The sequence below is a fragment of the Sus scrofa genome, chromosome 16, assembly GCF_000003025.6.
Source record: "Sus scrofa isolate TJ Tabasco breed Duroc chromosome 16, Sscrofa11.1, whole genome shotgun sequence".
Lineage (NCBI taxonomy): Eukaryota > Metazoa > Chordata > Mammalia > Artiodactyla > Suidae > Sus > Sus scrofa.
Genome location: NC_010458.4, coordinates 54,517,221 through 54,523,514, shown reverse-complemented (window position 1 = coordinate 54,523,514; position 6,294 = coordinate 54,517,221). Strand labels below are relative to the sequence as shown.

The 6,294-nt window shown below is 46.9% G+C and overlaps 1 long non-coding RNA gene across 1 annotated transcript in view; it reads right to left on the bottom strand.

The window, feature by feature from the left end:
* LOC110257263 overlaps nucleotides 2,317–6,294 on the bottom strand; it is a 97,914-nt gene continuing 93,936 nt past the window's right edge. The window contains exons 2-3 of the long non-coding RNA XR_002339645.1: nucleotides 5,941–6,025; nucleotides 2,317–4,486 (exon numbers count right to left, since the gene is read on the bottom strand). This is a non-coding gene — a long non-coding RNA (uncharacterized LOC110257263). The remainder of the gene's footprint in view (nucleotides 4,487–5,940; nucleotides 6,026–6,294) is intronic.

Sequence of the window (6,294 nt, the reverse complement as noted above, 5' to 3'; positions counted from 1 at the left end):
TAAGTGGAAGAATAGAAAATTGTGCAGAAAAATGCTTTAACATGCAGCTAGTCAGCGAGGATTTGTCAGATCAAAACGAGGGCCAATTCTGAGAGTTCCCTGCTGGGTTTCCTAACACCCTGGGACACTCAACTGAACTATCTATTAAGAATATTTTCCCAAATCATTTGTGCTAGATTACAGGCTATAAACTGCTTATTGTTGCCCGTCTGCCATAAATATAAAGCAATCATTTTTAATGCAAACAGCTGTTGGGCTGGCCTCTCCAAGATGCTTTGCCCAGGGACTCACGTTCTGCTGTTTTCTCCTTCATCAAGTGCATTTCTGATTGTTTTTCTGCTCTGCTGCATACCACACATGTGGTGGTGGTGGTGCAGTGTATAAATTTTCCTTGCAGAGCTTTGTTTGGGCACAGAATTTCTAAAAATATCCAAAAGGAATTGGAGGTGCAGAGAGGCAATTTAAGCTGTATGAAATCTGGTGACTCAAGCCTGTATCCCAGCCTCTGATGTCTTAAAATGACCTTGGAAGCACCAACCCATTTTTCCTAACCTCTCCTAACCTCCAGTAATAAGATTTAGGATTTTAGATTATATGTATCGATTCAAAAATTCTTTATGGAGGGTCTGCAATTGTACTGGGGCACCACGCTAGATGTTGAGGTTATAAAAGTGAGCCAAAATTGACATGGTGCCTGCACCCCTGCCTCTTCCCCCACCAGCCCCCCAAACTTTACTGAGGTATAGAGAACAAAACCGTAAGATATTTAAAATCTACAATGTAGTGAGGTGTAGTGAACAAAACTGTAAGATATTTAAAATCTACAGTGATTTGATATACATATACATTGTAAAAGGATTTTCCCCATTGAGTTAATTAGTATCCTTATCCCTTCATATATTTAACCCCCACTTTTTTTTGGAGGGGGGTGAGAATATTCAAGTTCTACTCTCCTAGCAAATTTCAGTTACGCAACACAGTGTCACTAACTACAGTCACCACGGCATACATTAGATCTTCTGACTGTACTCATCTCTTAGCGAAAAGTTTGTACCCTTGTACCCACTCTATTTCCCCCACCAGACCCTGGCAACCACTTTTCTACTTTCTTTGTGAGTTCGATCCCTTGCCTCTCAGAGTCTAAGAGGGAAGACAGATTGATCAATTTATTGCATGAACTGTGATCCGAGGCATGAAGCGACTCATAAAATGCCTACTCTAGTAGGTGGTGATTTTCCTAAGAAAGTAGAATTTGAGCTGAGGGTGAAGGGGAGTTCATCCTGCAGGGGGAGAGGGGGAGGGAGCAAGAGATTTCCAGGAGAACACAAAGGCACTTTCAAAGGCTAGGAGATGGGAGTGAACCAAGTTAAACCTTGGGCATGGGATGCAGAGACAGAGACGGAGACAGCAACAGCACAGTGGGGCTCATAGGCCAGCAGAGTCCAAATCCAGCAGGGCTGTGGAGGCCACGTGAAGAGCATCTTGGGCTCCACCCTGAGACCAACAGGAAGCCAGTGGAGGCTACAGCCGTAAGGACCTCAGGAGGAAACTGCTGGTTTTCTTGAACCACACTTAAGTGAAATGTTGGGGATAATTTATAGAAGAAATGCTTTTAATGGGTGTGGGTGAAGTTAAAGGAACCCAGGAAGGATGTTAAGAAACCCAAGCAAAGTGACGTGGAGAAGCCACTGTCACTTCTAGAGGCGGAAGAGGCAAGGGGAGGAAATAGTGAGGACTGGAGCTGGGAAGGAGTGCCACCCTGCAGGAGCCGTGGCCATGGAAAGTCACAGACAACAACACAACTGCACACTCCACGGGGACAAATGCTTCAAATTCTCTTGCTTCTTGCCCTCCACTCTCCCACTAGATCCTTCATTGGCTGAACCCAAACAGAAGACAGGAAGCCAAATGAATCCTACAACAAGGTACCAAGAAAAAAAAAAAAAAGGCAGAGAGAGGGAGACACAGAGAATAAACAGCACTGCAGGCTTTTAGCCTGTGAGTGACATGATCAGATTCATGGTATAAAACAGATTATTCTGGGAGTTCCCGCCGTGGCGCAGTGGTTAACGAATCCGACTAAGAACCATGAGGTTGCGGGTTCGGTCCCTGCCCTTGCTCAGTGGGTTAACGATCCGGCGTTGCCGTGAGCTGTGGTGTAGGTTGCAGACGCGGCTCGGATCTTGCGTTGCTGTGGCTCTGGCGTAGGCCGGTGGCTACAGCTCCGATTCAACCCCTAGCCTGGGAACCTCCATATGCCGCGGGAGCAGCCCAAGAAATAGCAACAACAACAACAAAAAAAAAAAAACAAAAAAAAACAGATTATTCTGACTTCTCTGCAGAGAATCAACAGGCAAAGATTAGGAGCAAAGATTAGGAGTGGGAGGAACAGTAAAGAGGCATCTGTAGGAATAAGAGAGCAGTAGAAACAGTAGCTAAACTAGAGTGGTGACTGAGCTGAGCTGATGGGGAGGAGAGGACACAGGTAGTGATTCCTAATGTGTCAGAGCTTGGCCAGGATTAGAAGGACCTCCACAGCCTCAGGTCATGCCCATCCATTGCTGTGAGATAACTGAGGCTCAGGAAGTTGAAGGAACCTGAGCCAGAGCCAGAGCTTTCCCACAACCCCTCCACCACACTGCCTCTGGCAACAGGCGCTGCATGGATCAGACTCGGATCCTTCACTTTTGTTCTCCAGGACAAATTCCTTCTGTAAGGCCCCCAAGGGTCGCTCTGGCAATACCCACCCCCAGAACCTTGACTTTACCTTCCTGACTAGTTTCTTGACTCCACACCCTTCTTGCTGGTGAGAGCTAGACATGAGCAGCACTGTAGAGCTGAACCTTGATGGCTAGATTGGAATAAACAAGGGGTGCTGGAGAAGCAAAGCATGGCCTTTTTTTTTTTTTTTTGGCCATTTTGCAGCATATGGAGTTCCCACCCCAAGGATGAGAGTCGAGCTGCAGTTTCCATGTAAGCCACACCTGTGGCAATGCTGGACCCTTGACCCACTGTGCTGGGTCAGGGATCGAACCTCTGTCCCAGCACTCCCAAGATGCTGCCAACCTTGCTGAGCCACAGTGGGAACTCCAAAGCATGGCCTCTTTTTACCTTTATTTCTAATGTGAACAATTATTGAATTCTTGCTCTATGCTGGGCAGCATTTATAGCCCACAACCATACATGGAGGTATATACATTATCATTCTTTTATAAATGAGCCGACTGAGGCTCAGATTAAACGATTTGTCCGAGAGCCACATCTGGTTAAGTGGAAAAGCCCTGATTCAAACCCATGTCTCCTTGCCTCTAAGCATCTAGGGTCTTAACCACTACTCCATACTGTTTCTCACCTACTTGGCACAGAACTATGCTAGGCTCTCATTTGGGGTATTGGGTTTGGGAGATAGCATCAATTCATCAAAGAGTAGGGAGTGGTAGAGAAGGCAACCTTTGCTGTTACTCTTTGCATCAAGAGGAGTCACCTAATCCTTGCCTTGAATCTGGGCTGGCCTTTGTGCATTTGTTTTAACTAACTGAAGTCTGGAGTTTCTGTGGCTATATCATAAAAAGCTTTGCAGTTGTCTCTTCAGATGCTTCCTCTTTGGAGCCCACTGCCATGCTTTAAGAAGTCCAAGCTGGAGTTCCTGCTGTGGCACAGTCAGTTAAGGACCCAGCATTGCTGCAGCTGTGGCATAGGTTAGAGGTGTGGCTCAGATTCTATCCTTGACCTGGGAACTTCCGTATACCACGGGTGTGACCACAAAAAAGAAAAAGTCCAAGGCACATGGACAGGCTACATGTAGATGTTCCAGAAGCAGCCTCAGCTGAGCTCTAAGCAAAGAACCAACAATAAATGCAACCCAAGAGAGTGAGCTGTCTGGCACATCCAGGCCAGTCGAGCCTTCAGATGATTGTAGCCCCGGCCACCATCTGCTAGATGTCCAAGCAAGAACCACCCACATGAGCCCAGCCAGCTCAAGAACTATTAGAGATACTAATAAATTGCTTGAAGTGACTTAAATTTGGGGGTGGTTTGTTATGCATTCATAGAAAGTCAGAACAAAGCCTAAGGTCTCTGACCTCATGCAAACAATATTTAGACAAATGGAATATAAGCATACCACACACATTCCCTCTCCCACACAGCTGTTAACGAGGAGCCCCTTTCCTGGAAGCTTCCCTGCCTCTGCCAAAATCTGGACCCACTAGTTCTTGAGCCCAGCCTCCTTCTTAGTCTGCAGGGGTTTCCCTGCCTGTGAATGCCTCAGTGTACAAGTGAGAGGCCCATCCAGGGAAGATGGGGAGTGCCTTGGATCACAGCTCGCTACCTTCCACTCCCTTCCAGGTCATGGCCATGCAGGCTCTCCACCGATATGGACTGAGGGTATGGAACAGACTCTGGGAGCTGCAGAACTCTGATGAGAAAGAGGCAAACCAGGAGGGGAAGCAGAGGACAATGTGGGCCTTGTAGGAAAGCTTTCATCCTAGAATGAAAAAAAAAAAATCATAAGTTATCCTAGCCCAAGACTAGATTTAAATCTGGGTCTGACAAGGTTTCTCAACCTCAGCTCTGTTGATGTGTTGGACTGGCTTTGTTTGGGGGGCTGTTGTATATATTACAGGATGTTTAGCGGCATCCCTGGCCTCTCCCCACCAGATGCCAGTAGCACTCACCCACCCCCAGGTTGTGACAACCAAGAATGGCTCTAGACATTGCCAAATGTTCTGGGGGTGGGGGAAATGGCAAAACTGCCCTTGTCAAAAGCCACTACCTCTATCTTCTTTCTCTGCCCTGAAGACTTCTCCTCTCAGATCTGAGAAAAAACCCTCTGACTTCCTGCCACAGCTGTCCTTCACCCTGCCAGGTATCTGACCAGCACAGCCTCCCCTGCTCTACGTTCCCCGGCCAGATGGCACTCAAGCTCTCTGGAGGGCATTTCACAGACATCATGTAGTACTGCAGGCTGCGTCCATTCCATACTCCAGGCAGGGCCAGGTTAATGGGTGAGCCACTAGGCAGCTGTGCAGAGCACCAGTCAATAGGGGCCGCTGACACGTCATCAGAATAAAACCAGAATAGGGAATCAGTTAACTCAGGTCTTCATACCTGACTGCTGACAGAACTGGTGAGACATAAATTAGTTTGGTTGCAATTAAACATTAGGTACTGCTGCCAGCCTATCTCTGTTGATATGTTGGTGGCAGGTACATGAAATTTACATGGTGTACATAAGGCCTCACCACTAACTTTGACACTGGCCCTCTGAGAGTTCCCTTTAACAACCCAGCCTCCTAAAATTCTGAAACTAAAAAATTCACAATGCTGCATGTGCTCTCTCCTGGAGATGATTTATTAGAATGTCTTCATTTAAAGAGCTTAATATGCCTCCTAAGACACTGTCTAGTTCAGAAAATCACATGCAATATGCACACAGAATATAAATCCTTATTTTTAACATAAAAGCATTTAATTTTATTATTTTTCCCTCCTTGCTAAATGTTGAGCAAACATGTAAAGAATGATAGTGTAAAAAGGCCCAAGTCATTCACCTGGCGTGTCCATGTCTCACTCTGACCTGGGTGTTGACGGGAGGGGAAGGGGCAAAGACTCTGAGAAACTGCCCTGGAAACAACTGTTTCTTTCTACTCCCATTTATTTCTCTGTAAAATCAGATCAGAGTGAATTCTCCAAGTTATTTTAATGTAAAAATAAAGCAAAAACAAAACAAGACACCGTGTGAAATAGACGTGGGGAGGAGTGGATCATCTTCTATTTGACTTTGGACCTTAGAGAAAGACTGGGTACTACCTGCATGTGCAAGGGCCTCAGATCTTTTGCAGCTCCATTAGGTAGCTCCAACTCCTCCTGCTCCAACTAATAGTCCTTGATATGCTGGCCAACTACTCTCTCCTGCACCCCAAGCAAGAAAGTGCTCACCGGTTGATGGGGCTGGAGAAGACTCCCTGCTGCACTGCACGCTGCCTGAGTGCAGTCTCAAGGTCACAGGGCATGACTCCTGGTCCTGCAAGAAGCAGAGGCCCTGATGGGATCAGCCTTGGGAAAGATCTGCTGGGAAAAGGTCTGCAGGAGGAACAGAGGAGGAATCCCAGGAGGCAAAGGGAGCCATCAGACCACAGCGCAGGTCCGACTGGGAAGGAGAGAGGGAAGGAAGGAGCTGGTTGGCAGAGTTTTAGCCTGAAGAACACTGCTAGGAAAGTTTCAGCCAGGCTGATGGGCGTCCTAGAGCCAGCGTATCCTGTATCTTACAGGAACGGTCCTTTCTTAGCAGCC